This window comes from Phasianus colchicus, chromosome 15 (genome assembly GCF_987193195.1).
Source record: "Phasianus colchicus chromosome 15, bPhaCol1.hap1.1, whole genome shotgun sequence".
Taxonomy (NCBI): Eukaryota; Metazoa; Chordata; class Aves; order Galliformes; family Phasianidae; genus Phasianus; species Phasianus colchicus.
Genome location: NC_143450.1, coordinates 2,225,433 through 2,245,783, shown reverse-complemented (window position 1 = coordinate 2,245,783; position 20,351 = coordinate 2,225,433). Strand labels below are relative to the sequence as shown.

The window sequence follows — 20,351 nt, the reverse complement described above, 5'->3', positions numbered from 1 at the left end:
CACTGCACTCTAAAGTCTCTGGCTTTTATCAGCACCATGGACAATATCGATGTTCATAATGGCTATCAGACAACAGAAAGAGCATTTCATTCACTGACACCGTTTTGAATGAGAAATACACACAAGCTTTATCCTTGACAGCTTCACACAATCAAAACCTTCAAATGACTCCCTCATTCCCACAATACTAATGCACCATCCAGTCTTAAAAGGTTTATGTCCAGAGCAGAGAAATGAAAAAAAAAAGAAAGCAGAGATTTGCAAGTACAGCTTTGCCATTCCACACCACCGCTGACTCTCCTGAAATATCCACCTAGTGGCTGACATGAAAAAGGCTCATGAACATATAACACAGTACTAGAAATAAATAAAAAAGGAAAATACAACACCATTTTTACTGCTTTTTCGAATTTGACGTATGTACATGAGCATAAGGCCAGGAAACACTGTCCTCAATCAAACAGCACACAGAAGCATTCAAAGAGAAATGTGGCTGAGAAACTCTTCGAGAAGGAATAATGGTCATCCCCGTAGACACTAAAATTAAATCCCACAACAACTGGAATCCAAACAGTTTTTAAGCTGCTGATAAGGCCCTAAACTCTTCCCCTGAACTACAGACCAGACAATTTCATTTCAGGAATATTTCACCACTTCTCATAAAGATGCCAACTTTCCTACTCATCTCCAATGAATGTGAAACTTTAAATGATGAAAAGGAGTGAAGACAGGAATTTTTTCAAATTATTTCAGGACACCATAGAATCATGCAATCGTAAAATTGCTCAGGTTCCAAAGACTTTCAAGATCCTCAAGTCCAACCTTAACCTAACCATACTACCCTAACTCTAACAACCCAGATTCAGTCTCAGTTTTGTCACACAAAAAAATCTGTCCTCATGTGTTCATTGAGACCTACTCAAGGAAGGTCAGGAGTTTCTGCAATACAACCTTATCATTTCCAAATACATATGCTTAATCCAGAAAATGGGAAACATGGAACACAGTCACCCTGGCAAGAAGGCCTACAAACAGCATTACAGCAATGAAGAAACTCTACATCACGATGTCACATCTAGGTACATGAGAGGTTTCACACAGGATTTATAAGACACTGAAGATATGGGCAATCATTCTACATACAGAGAGAAATTTTGTCATCAGAGGATTACCGTTACCGTGCAAGATAAAGAAACCGGGAAAAAAATGGTGCACAAATATTTCAGATCTGGACACCAACTATGAAATCAAACCATTGCCCACACAGTATCCTTGCTGACCCACCTACTGTTCACATTCAAATTCAGCCACTCATCATCCTTGTTCTGCATTCACTGCCTTTTCTTGCACCATGCAGACATTCAACATAAAGCAGTCTGTCAGCTGCTAGCAAGAGCATGTCATTCAGTTACAGTTGAAGAAAACATTAGCATGTCCAAGTCCTTTTCCTGACTGCTGGAAACAATCAAGTCAGGTCGTTCAGAGTAATGAGGGCTCTCTCCCACACTGTCCACTAGTTTAAGCTTTGACAACAAACAAGGCAAAACTGAGAAGGGAAGCAATTACTTACCAATCTTCAGATCTTGCTGTGCAGTCACGGCAAATGTCATTCAACATGAAGCTAAAGTGATGGACCCACAAAGTGGCTCTTACCGTTCCAATTGCCTCTAGCAATGTCTGCTCCATTCCTATAAGGTCAGCATTCAAACAACCCTCTTTCCTATACATTTTCTTCATACTTGGCATCCCCAAGCAATTCCCAAATAATATGCCTATGATTCTCTTCAATATTTGTTGATAACAAACACCTTCAAAGACCAGTAGCCCAGCCCATTTCCCTACAATACGCAAAAAAAGACCATGACAGGGGTTGACACAAGAATATCTTTTCCATCAACGTATCATCATGCACAGAAGTTAGAAAGAGTTTAAACGTAAAGCAGAAATCATATATAAGGTCATTAACCTTTTGTTTCAAGACAAACGCACCTGAGACACCCAGCACATGTGCGACTGGGAAGTCAACGAGCCCTGCCAACAACGCAAAGTGTAAGGTGGCAGTCAAAACAAACTCATGGTTGGAAGCACACAGAAATAAAGAAAACAGAAATTGAAATCTCTTCCTGTGGGACTATTTTAGAAGTTAAGACTTCTGAAAAACTGTAAGACATCCTGCTTAATCTACTTCTTCCATTTACATCATACAGAAAAGCTTCTCTACAACTTGAGACCTTGTCAAATGAAGAATTTCCTGTAATACAACACCCTCATTTTGCAGTGTAACAACATTGGCCAGAAATGTAAAACATGAACCACATCCATCCAGGTAGTATAGGCCGGAAGACATGAAAATCACAGTGAAGGAAATCACAGGGATACAGGATACTAGAGATGTATAAATAAGGATTAACGATGGGATAATATGGCATTCTAGCTCTAAAGAGCTGTTCCAGAAACAACTTTGGTGAACAATTCATTTCCAGGCAACTATTGTTGACTCTAAAGACTGGGAAATTAGGATTACACTGTTACCAGCAAAGAGCGTTGTACCAGCTCCGAAATCAAACCCTAACCCTTCCCAAAACAACAGTAACTAACTACTGGTTAGATTCAACACCAGCATCTCACCATCTTCTCTCAACATTCACAGACTTCACTTGCATCATCGACTGTAACAGCATTGAGCACTAAGTTGATCATGAACAGCACTTCATTCAGCAGTGTTTTACAGAAACCTAAGAATATGAAATTATTCCTACTGACAGCTTTAATCATTCAAGACATGTACGGAAAGATCTCCAACACTGGGTATTTATGACTGATATTCAAGTCTTGAAAGGGCTATCAACTACACTGTAATCCATCTTTAGCTTTCGAAAAGAAACAAAGCAATAATAATGAATCTACCAAACTGATAAATAGCATTGACGCTGTAGACAAATCACTCTTGCATCTGCCCAAACATGATGTAACTAAACATCAAAGTGATAAAATCCCAACATGGGAGATGCAATAAGAAGTGTCAGCAAAGATACGCCCAGATCTATACATAGGAGGTCATCACGACATTGAAAAAACGCTGAGAAACAGCAAAACACATCAAACACATTGCTAGCAATGGGAAGTGTAGGTAGACACAAAAGTCAAAATAATAAAAAGGGACTCCGTAGACAGTGAACAAAACACTAGCTACACATTTTCGGGAGGACAGGATGAAGAGCCAGTACAATCTGGGGACGTCAGAAGAAAAGGTGAACTGGATGTAATAATAGGAGGAGAAGACATTGGATTGCCAAAAGCCCTGCCACCAAAGGAAGCCTGGAGCGGGGAGGGAAAATGTGAAATCGGGGAATGTCAAATCCCAATAGACAGGGAGACTGGGAGGAAGGGAGGAAGTCAGGAGGCGCCGCGGTCGCAGCACTCACCGTGAGGGCGTCGGGCTCGGCGGCGCGGTGCGCGGCAGCGTCTTCCCCGCGCAGCGGCGCGGCCTCGTCGGGCGGCGGCCGGGCCGGGAGCGTGTCGCAGCAGCTGCCGCCCGCGCAGCGCGCCTGGCTCTTGCGCGAGTCGGCGGTGAGCGACACGTCGTGCGAGTAGGAGCGCAGGAAGGCGCGGACGCCGTCGATGCCCACGAAGTGCGAGGCCGGCACGCCGCGCCAGGCGCCCACGGCCGAAGGCGCCGGAGGCGGCCGTGAGAGGCGCCAGCGGCGCAGGCGCAGCGCCAGCAGCAGCAGCAGCAAGGCGACGAAGAGGCACGACACGGCCGCCACGGCCAGCACCAGCCAGCGCGTCAGGCTGCCGGCGGGCTCGGCCGGCGCCGCCGCGCTGCCCAGCTCCGACAGCAGCTCGGCCACGCTCTCGGCCAGCACCACCGTCAGCGTGGCCGTGGCCGACAGCGCCGGCCGGCCCCGGTCCTTCACCACCACCACCAGGCTGTGCCGGGCCGCGTCGCGCTCGCCCACGGCCCGCGCCGTGCGCACCTCGCCGCTGTGCAGCCCCACGCGGAACAGCCCCGGCTCCGTCGCCTTGGCCAGCTCGTACGACAGCCACGCGTTCTGCCCCGCGTCCGCGTCCACCGCCACCACCTTGGCCACCAGCGCGCCGGGCTCCGCCGAGCGCGGCGCCAGCTCCACGCCCGCCCAGCTCCACGCGCCCGCGACGGACCCCGAAGCCGAACCCGGACCCAAACCCGAACCCGGCGCCGCCGCCGGCGGGTACAGCACCTGCGGCGCGTTGTCGTTCTCGTCCGCGATCAGCAGCCGCACCGACACGTTGCTGCTGAGCGGCGGCGCGCCGCCGTCCTCCGCCCGCACCCACAGCTCCACCTCGCGCACCTCCTCGTAGTCGAACGAGCGCAGCGCGTACAGCGCGCCCGTCTCCGCCTGCACCGACACGTAGGACGACAGCGGCGCGCCCCGCAGCCGCCCCTCCCGCAGCCGGTAGCGCACGCGCGCGTTCTGCCCCCAGTCCGCGTCCCACGCGCGCACCGTCAGCACCAGCGCGCCCTCGGCGTTGTTCTCCGCCAGCCGGGCGCTGTAGCGCGCCTCCGCGAACACCGGCGCGTTGTCGTTCACGTCCAGCACCCGCAGCGCCAGCACCGCGCCGCTCCGCAGCGCCGGCGACCCGCCGTCCGCCGCCCGCACCGTCACGTTGTACTCCGACGCCCGCTCGCGGTCCAGCTCCCGCGCCGTCACCACGCTGTAGTAGTCGTCCAGCGCCCGCTCCAGGCGGAACGGGACGCTCTCGCCCAGGCTGCACCGCACCTCCCCGTTCGCGCCCGAGTCGCGGTCCTGCACGTGCAGCAGGGCCACCACCGTCCCCGGCGCCGCGTCCTCCGAGATCTCGCTCAGCGCCGACCGCACCGAAATCTCGGGCGCGTTGTCGTTCACGTCCGTCACCGAAACTGTGATCTTCGCCGTGTCGGAAAGCCCACCGCCATCCTGCGCATGCACGAGCAGCTCGTATGAATCTCCTTCCTCGAAGTCTAGGCTCTTCAACAATCTGATCGCTCCAGTGTCTGCCTCCACTTGAAAGTATTCCGTTGCGATTTCCATCGCTATTTTCAGCGAATATTTCACCTTTCCGTTGGTTCCGTCGTCGGGATCGGTGGCGGTGACGCTGAGCAGCGTGGAGCCCACGGGCACGTCCTCGGGCACTCGCACCGTGTACACCGCCTGGCTGAACGCGGGCGCGTTGTCGTTGGCGTCCAGTACAGCCACGCGGATGCGCGCCGTGCCCGTCCGCGCCGGCTCGCCGCCGTCGCTCGCTCTAAGCAGCAGCTCGTGAAACGCCGCCTCCTCCCGGTCCAGCGCCTTGGCCAGCACCAGCTCGGGACGCTTCTCGCCGTCGGCTCCCGCCTGCACCGACAGCGAGAAGTGCTCGTCGCCGCTCAGCGCGTAGCTCTGCAGGGAATTCACACCCACGTCCGGGTCGTAGGCTTTACTCAGGGGAAATCGAGTCCCCGGGGCTGTCATCTCATTCATTCTCTCCTCCACCTGCAACTCTTTGAAACTCGGCGCGTTGTCGTTAATGTCCGTGATTTCCACTTCGATTGCATAAACCTTCATCTCGCCCTCCACGATCAGCTCACAGCGCAGCACGCATTTCTCCAGCAGCCGGCACAGCTGCTCCCTGTCGATCCTCTCGGCCGTCACCAAGTGGCCGCTGCTCGCATGCAGAGCGAAATACTGCGCCCTGCCTTGGGACACCACTCGGGCGCCGCGGGCGCCCAGCGCCGCCAGCTCCAGCGCCAGGTCCTTGGCCACGTCGCCCACGAACGAGCCCTTGGGCAGCTCCTCGGGCACCGAGTAGCGCAGCTGCCCCCACGCCGCTTCCCACGCCGCCAACAACACGCAGCACAGCAGCGCCCGCTGCCTCCGGCCCCAGCGCCCTTCTCTCGCCAAGCACATCTCCTGCACGGCCCCGCCGACACCGCACCACCGCCGACACCTCACGATCGCCGCTGCCGCGCCGTTCCCACTCCCACTTCTTCTGACACTTCTCTTTCCGCTTCTGCTCCTGTTCCGGCTCGGCGTCCGCTGCCGACCTCTCCCGCCGCCCCTCTGCCTCGCTGCAGCACCGCTTTGCACCGCGGGGCCGCTCGCAGTCCGCCCGGACGCCGACACAGAGACAGAGCGAGCGAGCGAGCCGGGCCGCAGCGGGCGGGGCTGCCTGCAGCGCTCCGCTCCTTCCTCTCCTCCGCGGTGAACAGCGGCGCCCGCAGCCAACGCCCGGCACTGCACGCATGGCTCCACCGAGTTCCGCCGCTGCCTCTGCCGCGGGAACCGCCGCCACGGCACAACCGCCGCTGCATTTTCTTTGCAATTCGTTAATATTGCCGGCATTTCGTTTGCCCGACTCGCTCTTAACATTACTATGACGACAGAGTACTGTGTCCTTTCCATACAGTCGGCACAACGTTCCTCTTCAGTCCATTATTTCTTATTCAGATCAAGGAGAATTTTTTTTTTTAATTTATTCCATCTTATTACACAGACTCTTACCCCGTTACTGCAGAAGCACTAGTTCCGTGGGGATGTCCAGAGATTCTTCCTGCAGTCGCTCTCGAATGTAATGTTCATCACTTTTCCAAAAGTCTTTAATTATCTGAGTACTGCACACGTTTTTGATTTCTGTTGCTTTCATGTCAACTGCCTTTAGAAATCTATCACACCTTCTACATCTCACACAGGAAAGCAATTTCATGTGCTGTGCACATACCAGAACACAGAAGGAAGTGTACTTCTCAATGTAAACAATTCCTTCCTGTCATGGTACAAGAGCCAGCAGCTCCCTTGCGCCCTTCCCATAAATGGTGCGATTGGCCACAAGCTCTCCACATCAGTTTGTAACATGTTACCGAGTAGCCAGCATGCCTTGTACAGGTAGATCAGAGGTGATAGGCGAATTCAATATTTGATGATTTTCTTCTTCCACTTGATTGAAGAATGGGTAGAAGAGCACAGCTGTGTTCTCCAAAAATATTTTCTGCAAGGCAGGGAAGGAAGCTTGGCTCTTCCTGGTACTTCTGCTTCTAGATGTAATGAAAGAAACTGGGGGACACTGCTGTAGGGTATAGTTGCTTTGACACAACTCTGCCTTGAGAAGTCATCTTCCAGAGCACATGCAACTCACTGACAGTTCAAGCTTCATAATCATTTGTTTTCGGTTGAGAGGACAAAACAATTACTTCTTTCTTCAAGGCCATCATGATCATGGAGATGGAAATGTGATCATCATGGGTCTCTTATTTCTATCACGTAGAATGGAGAATGCTTATTTTTAATTCCAATTCTAAATATTTCTGAGTATTACGTGATTTCTGCAGAAACAGCCTCTGCACCACAAAGTCCATTCACTTGTGGCTTCTCTTGTTGTTTCTGTATCAACAGCCTACAAGAAGCCATTCCCCTGTATCCATAAAACACTGCTAAGGGAACCTTCTGTGCACATGCTCCAGTATATCATGCAGACGAATTCCCAACCCATGTAATTCCTCCTTGTTTGGTTAGATGAGGAGCCAGGCATTTTCCTGAGCCCTCTGAGAGGGCAGGCCCTTAGAGAGAGGCCTTTGGAGGCCTTCAGTCCTCCGAGAAATGACAACAACCCACAAAAACTGACCACAAGCATTGCAGACAAGTCCTTACCACTTCCCCATGTAAGTAGCATGACACAGGGCTTTGAGAGGCTGCAATGCTGGATGACCTTTTGCAACCTCTAGATTGCAACAATGGGTAGAGGAGCATGGCAGCATTCTCCAAAACTCCGCCCTACAAACCAGTAGCTCAGTCATTTCAAATACTTCTGATTCTAATTATAAAGAATCAATAGGTCCAAGGGAGGACTATGATTGCGTTGTGTAGTTTCATTGACACAACTTTGCCTTAAAATGAGCACTTGGAAGTCAATGAAAATTCAAGCTTCTTTTTTGTGTATCATGATTTTACATGCAGTGCTATTGGTTGAGGGCTTGTACAGACAGAACTGTCATTCTTGAATATCATGATGTTGAAAGGAAGTGAATTAGACACTAACTTTGATGCAATACGAGTAAATGAAACTTGGTACAGGCAAATACTCTGCTGACAAATCAGTCTTCCTATTTCAAGGGCAGACTTGATGCTCTTGCACTGCCTGTAATCTCTGTGACTGTCACAAGAAGAATAAACTCTGCCTTTGGGAAACAAAGCCATGTAAAAGGGAGAAAATCTACACAAAAGTGAGAGAGAAATAATTTCAGCCATTCTTTGTCTCGGCTGTCTGCAGTCATCAGATTCTTCTAGTATGTTTGCACACCATACATGAGAAGAAAACACCGTTTTCTTAGTGCACTTGGTGTGAAGGAAATTTTGTCCCATCAGAGACATGCATCCAGCTGTACATGAAGGTGAAATTTAACAGCACTCTATGGGATCTGCAATAGTCCTAGATCAGTGTTTTCAGGAAACATCTGCCCCCACACCACTCTTCCACTACTTTGACTTCAGCATCACAGAAGTCGGTGCCTCCAGCTGCGTTCTTTTTCGTTCACTTCCACACATGCAACTTTTGCCAAAATCAAGATTCTGGGGGAACTAACGCTGCCTCTGAGGACAAAGAAACCAGGATCATAGCAGAAATAGTTGCAGGCATTAGCACCGGATGTGAAAGGAAATCCAGACAAGAAGGTTTGCTTTCAAGAAGCCGGACACACCTTCCTTAACACAACAATTTTCCAAAATCTAAGCCAAGCTCTCACACACTGCACTCTGAAGTCTCTGACTCTGTCAGCACCATGGACAGTACCCACATTCCTACTTTTGTCAGGCGATAACAGGAACATTTCATTCAGTGATATTGCTTTGAAAGAGAAATATACACAAGTTTTACCCTTGACATCACTACTCAGTCGAAACGACTCCCTCATTTCTGCAATTCTAAAGGACCTTCCAGTCTTCTAAGGTTTACTTCCAGAGCTGAGGAATAAAAAAGGAAGAGAGCAAAGAGTTACCTGCACATCTCTGCCATTGCACACCAGCTCTGACTCTCCTGAAATACCCAGCTAGTGTGTGACGTGAACAAGGCTTATAAACATATAACATATTACTAAACAAAAACAACAACGACAACAACAAAACACACACCATTTTTGCTGCTTTTTGGAATACGAAATATGTACATGGACATAAGGCCAGGAAATTCTGTCATCAGTCAAGCAACACATGGAAGCATTCAAAGATAAAAGTGGCTGAGAAGCTCCTCAAGAAAGAATAATGGTCATCGCTGTGGACACTAAAATTCAATCCCACAACTTCTGGAATCGAATCAGTTTTTAAACTGCAAGTAGGGCTCTAAACTCTTCCCCTAAACTACAAGCTGTAGGATTTCATTTTAGGAAAAAATCACCACTTCTCAGAAAAATTCCAACTGTCCTAGTTTTCTCCCATGATTATGACACTTTAAATGAAAAAGAGTTAATATGAGAAAGATTTCAAATTATTTCAGGAAACCATCGAATCAGAATTGCTTGGGTTGGAAAAGACCTCCAAAATCATCAAGCCCAGCCTAAACCTAACCAGACTATCCTAACTGTTACAAACCATACCATGAGGGATTCTGTCTCGATGCCACATATAACATTCTGACTTTATGTGTTTCTTGAGACTAGCTCAAGGAAGGCCAGGAGATATGAAAATACAGCCTTATCACTTCCAAATGCATATACTTTGTCCAGAACATGGGAAACAGGGAACAAAGCCACAGTGGGAAGAAGGCATACAAACAGAACTAACAGCTATGAAGAAACTCTACATCATGATGTCACATCTAGATACATGAGAGGTTTCATACAAAATTCATAAGCCATTAGAAGATATGCATTATCATTCAACATACAGAGAAAAATTTTATCATCAGAGAATTACCGTTACCATGCAAGACATTGAAACTGGGAAAAAATGGTTCATACATACTAAAGGTGTAGGCACCAAGCATGACTCCAAACTGTTGTTCACACAACATCACCACTGACACTCCTTCTGTCCACATTCAAATCCAGCCACTCACCATCCTTGCTCTGCATTCACAACCCTCAATTGCATCATGGAGACACACAGCATGAAGTAGCCTGTCAGCTCATAGCAAGAGCATGTCATTCAGTGACAGTTGAAGGAATCTTAAGCATATCCAAGTCCTTTTCTTGAGAGCTGAAAACATGCAAGTCAGGTCACCCACTTCATTGAGGGCTCTCCTCCACACTGTAGACTAGTTTAACTTTCAACAACAGACAAGGAAAAAACAGAAAGGTGATGAACCCACAAAGTGGCTCTTATCCTACCAATTGCCTTCTAGCATAGTCTGGTCCATTCCTGTGAGGTCATGGTTCAAACAAACCTCTTTCCTCCACATGCTCTTCAGATGCAACATACTCAAGTCATTCCCAAATGATACTCCTAAGTTTATCATTAATGTTTGTTGATAACAAACAGCATCAAAGGACCAGTAGTTCAACCTGCTACTCTACTACGTGTACAAAAACCATGACAGGAGTACATACAAGGACATTCTCTCCCTCAATATATCATAGAGCAGAGAGGATGTAGAGAGTTTAAATGGAAAGCAGAAATTAGATATAGGGCCATTAACCTCCTGTTTCAAGACCATCACACCCAACACACCCAGTACATGTGCTATTGGGAAATTATCCAGCCCTGCCAGCAATGCAAAGTATAAGGTGGCAGTCAAAACAAATTCATGATTGGAAGCACACAGAAATAAGGAAATCATAAGTTAAAGCCTCTCCTTGTTGTCCTGTTTTAGAAGATAATTCTCCCGATAATCTACAAGACATCCTCTTTAAACTTCTTCTTCCTTTTGCCCCACAGAAAAAAAATGTTGTCTACAGCTGATTGAGACCTTGTCAAAGGAAGGAAGAATTTCCTGTAATACAACACACTCATTTTGCAGTGTAAGAGCATTGGATAGAAATAGAAATCATGAACAGCAACCATTCAGGAAGTACAGGCATGAAAATCACAGTGAAACAAATCTACATCACAGGGATACAGGAAACTAGATAAGGATAAATGAGGTTTCACACTGCCATCATATGCCATTGTAGCACTACAGAATTATTCCATAAACAATTTTGATGAACAATTTCTAGGCAACTACTGTTGCCTCTAATGATAGACAAATGAACAATGAAGTGGAAACAGCAGAGAGCTTTGCACCAGCTATGAAATCAAAATGTATCCATATCAAAACCACGCTAACTATCTATTTCTTAGGTTCAATACCAGCCTCTTACCTTCTCCCAACACTCACAGACTTCAGCTGCATGATCAGCTGTAACAGCATTTGGCACTAAGTTGATCCTGAACACCACTTCATTCAGCAGTATTTAACAGGAACCTAAGAATATGAAATTCTTCCTACTAACAGCTTTAAACATTCAAGGCAAGAATGCAAACAGAAAAATGCCACCATTGGACACTTATCAATTATATTCCAGTCTTGAATGTATTATCAACTACACTGAGATCTGCCTTTAGCATTCAAAAAGAAACAGGGCAAAAATTCTGAATCAAACAAAACGGTGAACAGCACTGTCACGGCAGTGAACACTCTTGGATCCGCCCAAACATTATGAAACTGGACATTAAAGTGATAAAACCCTGATTTGTCAAATGCCATAGAAAGCGATAGCAAAGACGCACACAGATCTGTTGTTATCAGGTCATCAGGAGATTGACAAAATATAAAGAGCAAAACACATGCCCAGTTTTCCTCACAAGCCACTCACAAACAGGATCCCAAAGTACTTTGTAAAAACGACCAGCTGTAAAGATTGTGTTTCATTGTGAAAACAGGCACATTGATATCGCCAAAGGAAGATTTGTACGTACAATTCAGCACACACACTGATGATCAAACGCACAGCAAGAAATGTAACGTGTATATTGATACTGAATTCCACATGAAAACATGTGCATGTTGTACTGCCAACAGCCACACAAATAAAGGAACCCTCGGAGGGGGGGCAAGGGAGCGGAAACGCGATAGGGTAAAGAGTCAACACTCCGAGCAAGAGACGAGCGAGGTGGGAGCGAGGGAGTGAATTGGGAACCGCCGCGGTCGCAGCACTCACCGTGAGGGCGTCGGGCTCGGCGGCGCGGTGCGCGGCAGCGTCTTCCCCGCGCAGCGACGCGGCCTCGTCGGGCGGCGGCCGGGCCGGGAGCGTGTCGCAGCAGCTGCCGCCCGCGCAGCGCGGCTGGCTCTTGCGCGAGTCGGCGGTGAGCGACACGTCGTGCGAGTAGGAGCGCAGGAAGGCGCGGACGCCGTCGATGCCCACGAAGTGCGAGGCCGGCACGCCGCGCCAGGCGCCCACGGCCGAAGGCGCCGGAGGCGGCCGTGAGAGGCGCCAGCGGCGCAGGCGCAGCGCCAGCAGCAGCAGCAGCAAGGCGACGAAGAGGCACGACACGGCCGCCACGGCCAGCACCAGCCAGCGCGTCAGGCTGCCGGCGGGCTCGGCCGGCGCCGCCGCGCTGCCCAGCTCCGACAGCAGCTCGGCCACGCTCTCGGCCAGCACCACCGTCAGCGTGGCCGTGGCCGACAGCGCCGGCCGGCCCCGGTCCTTCACCACCACCACCAGGCTGTGCCGCGCCGCGTCGCGGGCCAGCGGCGAGCGCGCCGTGCGCACCTCGCCGCTGTGCAGCCCCACGCGGAACAGCCCCGGCTCCGTCGCCTTGGCCAGCTCGTACGACAGCCACGCGTTCTGCCCCGCGTCCGCGTCCACCGCCACCACCTTGGCCACCAGCGCGCCGGGCTCCGCCGAGCGCGGCGCCAGCTCCACGCCCGCCCAGCTCCACGCGCCCGCGACGGACCCCGAGCCCGGACCCGAACCCGAACCCGGCGCCGCCGCCGGCGGGTACAGCACCTGCGGCGCGTTGTCGTTCTCGTCCGCGATCAGCAGCCGCACCGACACGTTGCTGCTGAGCGGCGGCGCGCCGCCGTCCTCCGCCCGCACCCACAGCTCCACCTCGCGCACCTCCTCGTAGTCGAACGAGCGCAGCGCGTACAGCGCGCCCGTCTCCGCCTGCACCGACACGTAGGACGACAGCGGCGCGCCCCGCAGCCGCCCCTCCCGCAGCCGGTAGCGCACGCGCGCGTTCTGCCCCCAGTCCGCGTCCCACGCGCGCACCGTCAGCACCAGCGCGCCCTCGGCGTTGTTCTCCGCCAGCCGGGCGCTGTAGCGCGCCTCCGCGAACACCGGCGCGTTGTCGTTCACGTCCAGCACCCGCAGCGCCAGCACCGCGCCGCTCCGCAGCGCCGGCGACCCGCCGTCCGCCGCCCGCACCGTCACGTTGTACTCCGACGCCCGCTCGCGGTCCAGCTCCCGCGCCGTCACCACGCTGTAGTAGTCGTCCAGCGCCCGCTCCAGGCGGAACGGGACGCTCTCGCCCAGGCTGCACCGCACCTCCCCGTTCGCGCCCGAGTCGCGGTCCTGCACGTGCAGCAGGGCCACCACCGTCCCCGGCGCCGCGTCCTCCGAGATCTCGCTCAGCGCCGACCGCACCGAAATCTCGGGCGCGTTGTCGTTCACGTCCGTCACCGAGATCGACACCTTCGCCGTGTCGGAAAGCCCACCGCCGTCACGGGCCTGAACCTCCAGTTCATACATTTCGTCCTCCTCAAAGTCCAGGTTTCTCACAAGCCTTATCACTCCCGTGTCATGCTCTAGCTCGAATACCTTCGATGATTTTTTCGTTGTTTTTCTCAGTATGTACTTCACTTCGCCGTTGGTTCCGTCGTCGGGATCGGTGGCGGTGACGCTGAGCAGCGTGGAGCCCACGGGCACGTCCTCGGGCACTCGCACCGTGTACACCGCCTGGCTGAACGCGGGCGCGTTGTCGTTGGCGTCCAGCACAGCCACGCGGATGCGCGCCGTGCCCGTCCGCGCCGGCTCGCCGCCGTCGCTCGCCCTCAGCAGCAGCTCGTGAAACACCGCCTCCTCCCGGTCCAGCGCCTTGGCCAGCACCAGCTCGGGACGCTTCTCGCCGTCGGCTCCCGCCTGCACCGACAGCGAGAAGTGCTCGTCGCCGCTCAGCGCGTAGCTCTGCAGGGAATTCACACTCAGATCCGCGTCGTGAGCGCTGGGTAGGGGAAACCTTGATCCTACGGCTGTCGTCTCGCTAATTTCTTCCAGGACTTGTCCTTCCTCGAAGCTGGGCGTATTGTCATTAATGTCCGTGATTTCCACTTCGATTGCATAAACCTTCATCTCGCCCTCCACGATCAGCTCACAGCGCAGCACGCATTCGGATTCGCTCTCGCACAGCTGCTCCCTGTCGATCCTCTCGGCCGTCACCAAGTGGCCGCTGCTCGCATGCAGAGCGAAATACTGCTCCCTGCCTCGGGACACCACTCGGGCGCCGCGGGCGCCCAGCGCCGCCAGCTCCAGCGCCAGGTCCTTGGCCACGTCGCCCACGAACGAGCCCTTGGGCAGCTCCTCGGGCACCGAGTAGCGCAGCTGCCCCCACGCCGCCTCCCACGCCGCCAACAACACGCAGCACAGCAGCGCCCGCTGCCTCCGGCTCCAGCGCCCTTCTCTCGCCAAGAACATCTCCCGCACGGCCCCGCCGTCACCGCACCACCGCCGACACCTCACGATCGCCGCTGCCGCGCCGCTCCCACTCCCACTTCTTCTGACGCTCCTCTTTCCGCTTCTTCTCTGGATCCGTCTCGGCGTCCGCTGCCGACCGCTCCCGCCGCCCCTCTGCCTCGCTCCAGCACCGCTCCGCTCCGCGGGGCCGCTCGCAGCCCGCCCGGACGCCGACACAGAGACAGAGCGAGCGAGCGAGCCGGGCCGCAGCGGGCGGGGCTGCCTGCAGCGCTCCGCTCCTTCCTCTCCTCCACGGTGAACAGCGGCGCCCGCAGCCAACGCCCGGCACTGCACGCACGGCTCCACTGAGCGCCGCCGCTGCTTCTGCCGCCGGGAACCTGGAAATAGTGCTCTGTGAATTTCGCTTCCTGCAGTCTTTTTTCTCCTCAATTATAAAACATATTTCTTCTGTTCTTGAAGGTGTTTCCGGTCAGAGCGAAAGCACGGAGTTCCCCCGTAGTTCGTTATTTCTAACACTGATTAAGGAGAATCTTTATTGTTTCGCTGAAGTTTTCTGAGAATTATCTCCCTTCCTTTTTTCTTTTTTTTTTTTCTTTTTTCTTTTTTTTTCCCTGTTCTTTCTTTTTCGGAAGAACTATCTCCATCGGGAATTTCGTTGACTTTTCTTGCAGTTTTTCTTTAAGGAAATGTTCCTCAGCTTTCCAACACTGTACATGCCACGAAGTCTGCAAACATTTGTCATTTCTATACTTCCAATGTCAACAGTCTAGACAAAACCACTGCATTCTCCATTTGACACACAGGAAAGTGACGTCACGTGTCATGCACATATCCAAGTACAAGAGGAAACGGAGTTCCCAAACCCAACCATAGCACTCTTTCCTGGTCATTTAAGCATTTCATCTACTTCCTTGATTCATACACCATCATCTGTCCATTTGAGAGTGCCCACGTGTCTGGGGACACTGACATCACATTCACTCGGATTCTAATTCAGAGAAATTTGAAGAACAGAATGACTGCCCTTTGGATCCAATGAGATACTGCACAGAGTGCGTGGGACAAACATCGTGTTTTGTAAGGAACTCTCCAGCCTACCGGATGGGAGGTTGTGGTGAGGTGGAAGTCAGCCTCTTCTGCCACATAACAAGCAATAGGACTGGAGGGAATGGCCTCAAGCCGTGTCACAGGAGATTCGGTTTAGATGTTAGGAAATACTACTTGTTAAAGAGAGTGATCGGGTGCTGGAACGGGCTGCCCAGGGAGGGGGGGTGGAGTCACCATCAATGTTCAGTGGAGGTGTTCAAGAAACTTTTACATTTTGTACTGAGGCAAACAGTTCAGGAGGAAATATTGGTGATGGGTGGATGCTAGGAATGAATGACCTCAGAGGTCTTTACCAACCTATGAGCAGCATGGAGCCCTGTGATTCAATAGGAGCCAGAAACTCACCTGAGCCCTCTGACAGGGTAGGCTTTGTGCTCCAGACTCCAAGGGATGACACCAACATGTAGATGGTGGGATTGAACACAAGCCATCGTCCCCAGCTTGTAATGTGTTCCTCAAGTAGCCAGCATGCCACAAGTACATCAGAGGTGATGGACATATTCAGTACTTGATGATCTTCTGCTAATACTTCAGCATGCATAGAAGAGCGTGAGACTTTCTCCAAAAAACTTTTCCTGCAATCCAGTAGCTTGGCTCTACATGATCTTTTTGCTTTTAGATGTAAAGAAACAAACTTTCAGCTATCCCATCTGGGGGACTCTGCTACAGGACATAATTGGATCTGCTTTAAAAAGTCATCTCCCAGAGCACTTGGAAGTCACTGACAGTTCAAGCAGCATCTTCATTTGCTTTTCGTGAGCAATCTCTTCTTGAAGGGACATAACAATCATTTCTTCTTCAAGGTCAACACGATCATGGAGATAGCAATGAGTCCTTGTTGGGTTTGTTATCTCTAACATGTACCAAGGAGCATCTTATTTTGAATTCCAACTTAAAATACTTCCAAGTAATATCTCACATTCGCAGAAGCGGACTCTCCACCAGCTACTCCATTGGTTATTCTTTCAATCATTCTGCTGATAATTTTTCCTCAGCTTTCCAGCCCTGTACGATCAGCAGTGTGCTACATGTACTTGTGGTTTCCATTGTTCTTACAATGTCGACAGTCATTCCCCTCTATCCATAACACATCATAATGGGACTCTTCCATGCACATTCCCCAGTACATCAGGAAGACGAGTTCTCAATCCACATAGTTCCCCCTTTTCGGATTAGAAGTGGAGACAGGAGTTCCCCTGAGGCTTCTGAGATGGCAGACTCTGTGTCTCCAGCCCTCCAAGAAATGAGAACAACCACAAGAGGTGGCCACAAACATTGCAGACAAGTCTGTTCCACTTCCCCGTGGTGCTAGAGTGCCACACGGATTTGAGGTGTTGTGGATGTGCGTAATGCTGGATGAACTTTTGCAACCTCTTGGTCGCAACAGTGGCTAGATTCCGCACCCACCAGTTCCCTCTATTATGTTAGCATTGTTGGAGACTGGAGCAGCTGAAAACTCTGCCCTTGCTTTCAGATCACTTCAGTTTCTAACAAGATACCTACTCACTCACTGCAAGAAAACACTGTGGCACTTGGTGTGAAGTAAACCTTGTCCCATTAGAGACATGCATCCAGCTGTACATGCAGGTGAAATTTGACAGCACTCTATGGGATCTGGTATGGCCCTAGATCAGTGTTTGCAGGAAACATCTTACCCCACAACACTCTTCCAAACTTTGTTGCCTTCAGCATCACAGAAGTCAGTGCCTCCAGCTGCATTCCCTCTCTTTCACTTCTCAGGCCTGTTACACACATGCAACTATTGCCAAAATTGAGATTCTGGGGGAACTAATGCTGCCTCTAAGCATAAAGAAACCACGATCATAGCAGAAATAGATGCAGGCATTGGTACCAGATGTGAAAGGAAATCTACACAGGAAGGTTTGCTTTCAAGAAGCCACACAGAGCCTTCTTAAGAATTTTCCAAACTCTAAGCCAACCTGCCACACACGGCACTCGGAAGTCTCTGGCTCTCTCAGCACCATGGACAGTATCCACATTCCTACTCTTACGTCAAACAGCACCACTGTTTTAAAAGAAAAATATACACAAGTTCTGTCATATACAGCTCTACACATTCGAAGTATGGAAATGACTCTCTCATTTCCACAATTCTAGTAGACCTTGCAACCCTTTAATCCTTCCACTGGCAGCAGAGAAATAAAAAAGCAACAGAGCGAAGAGTTACCTGCACATCTCTGGCATTCTACACTAGCTTTGACTCTCCCAAAATACCCAGCTACTGGCTGACGTGAACAAGGCTGAAGAACATATAACACAATAATAAACAAAAACAAAAATAAACAACAACAACAAAAAAAAAAACCCACTATTTTTGCTGATTTTTGGAATTCAAGATAGTTACATGAATATAAGGCCAGGAAATTCTGTCATCAGTCAAGCAGCACACGGAAACATTCAAAGAGAAATGCAGTTGAGAAACGCCTCAAGAAGAAATAATGGTCATCCCCGTGGACACTAAAATTCAGTCCCACAACATCTGCAATCCAATAAGAATTAAAGCTGCAGATAAGGCCTGAAAATCTTAACATAAACTGCACAGTTGAGGATTTCATTGTAGGAAACAGTCTCCACTACTCAGAAAGATTCCAACTCACCTGCTCATCTCCTGTGACTACGAAACTTTAAATGATGAAAAGGAGTTAATGCAGGAACTTTTTCAAATTATGATAGGAAACCATAGAATCATAGAATCAGAATTGCTCAGGTTCCAAAAGCCCTTCAAGATCATCAAGTCCAACGTCAATGTAATCATAATACTCTAACAATGCAAACCATGAGGGATTCAGCCTCAGTTTTGTCACACATATCATCCTGCCCTCATGTGTTTGCTGAGACTTGTTCAAAGAAGGGCAGGAGTTCCTGCAATACTACCTTATCATTTCCAAGTGGATACAGCACGTTCAGAAAATGGGAAATGTGGAACACAGCCACCCTGGGAAGAAGGCCTATGAACAGAAGTACAATTACGAACAAACTCTACATCACAATCTAGATACATGAGAAATTTCACACAAGATGTATAAGCCATTAGAGATAGGCATTGCTCTATGTAAAGACACGACTTTTGTCATCAGGTGATTACCGTTACCGTGCAAGACATTGAAACTGGGAAAAAATGGTGAATAAATATTACAGGTCTTCACACCAACTGTGTCAAACCATTGCCCACACAGTACCATTGCTGACCCACCTGCTGTTCACATTCAAATCCAGCCACTCACCATCCTTGCTCTGCATTCACTACCTTTTCTTGCACCATGGACACATGCAACATGGAAGCAGTCGGCCAGTTCCTAGCAAGAGCACGTCATTCAGCAACAAGTGAAGGAAGCGTAAGCATATCCAAGTCCTTTTCCTGATGTTGTCCAGTATACTGAAGGCTCTCTTCCACACTGAGTACTAGATTAAAACTTTGACCACAAGCAAGGCAAAACTGACAAGTGAAAGACTTACCAACCACTGCTCAGATCTCCTTCTTCGCCATCAGCAAATGTCATTCAACATGGAGATAAAGTGATAAACACACAAAGTATCTCTTACCATACCAATTACCTTCTAGCATAGCCTGCTCCATTCCTGTGAAGTCTGCATTCAAATAATCCTCTTTCCTCCACAAATTCTTCACACACACAGCATCCCCTAGAAGTTTCCAAACTATACTGCTATGTATATTGTCTTCAGTTTTGTTGTTCACTGACAGCTTCAAAGGAGCAGCAGCCCAGCCCGTTTTTCCACTACATGTGCAAAGACCACATCACGGGTGGATAGGGGACATTTCTTTACTCAACATAACATGCAGAGAGGATGTGAAGAGTTTAAATGAGAAACAGAAATTATACATAATGTCACTAACAGTCAATTTCAAGACCTTTTCATTCAACACACCGAGCACATGTGCTATAGGGATGTTATACAACCCTACCAACAATACAAATGGTAAGGTAGCAGTCAAAGCAAGCTCACTGTTGGAAGCACAGAGAAATTAAGAAATCAGAAGATGAAGCCTCGTCTTGAGGGCCCATTTTGGAAGTTGCCCGGATTTTTCTTCATCATACCATAGCAGACTATTGTGCAGAATGGTTGTGAAGAGTTTAAAGGAAGCAGATATTATACATGGGTTCATTAATATTTCATTTCTCATCCCTGACAATAAACACATGCCATACTGGGAAGACACTAAAACCTGCAAACAGTCCAAAGTTTAAGGCTGCAGTCAAAGCAGGCTCAATATTGGAGGCACAAGAAATAACAGAACCGTAGGTTAAGCCCCTTCTCATGGGGCCTTCAGACACACGAGTTTCCCAGATACTGTATGCAGTTTCCTTCCATCTTCTTCCTTTTCATTTACAGAGAAAATTCGGTCTTCAGGTGATTGAGACATTCAGAGAAGGAAGGGTTCCCTCCAGTTCAACACATGTATTTCAAAATGTAAATGCACCATCCGTACATGGAAAACATGAACCACGTCTAGCCTGGAAGTACGGCCCTCGATGTGCACAGATGACTATGAAGGAGCTTTACATCACAAGGTCACAGGGAGAATGGAATCCATTACTGAGACTGCATGCAGGAATTATAAGCCATTCTAACCATAAAGCACCACTCTACATACAGTTTATCA

The 20,351-nt window shown here is 49.9% G+C and overlaps 2 pseudogenes; both read right to left on the bottom strand.

The window, feature by feature from the left end:
- Positions 1–1,784: 1,784 nt before the first annotated feature.
- LOC149915861 (protocadherin gamma-A5 pseudogene) lies at positions 1,785–6,143 on the bottom strand (annotated as a pseudogene).
- A 5,621-nt stretch (positions 6,144–11,764) lies between these two features.
- Positions 11,765–15,094, bottom strand: LOC149915860 (protocadherin gamma-A2 pseudogene; annotated as a pseudogene).
- Between the last annotated feature and the right edge of the window lie 5,257 nt (positions 15,095–20,351).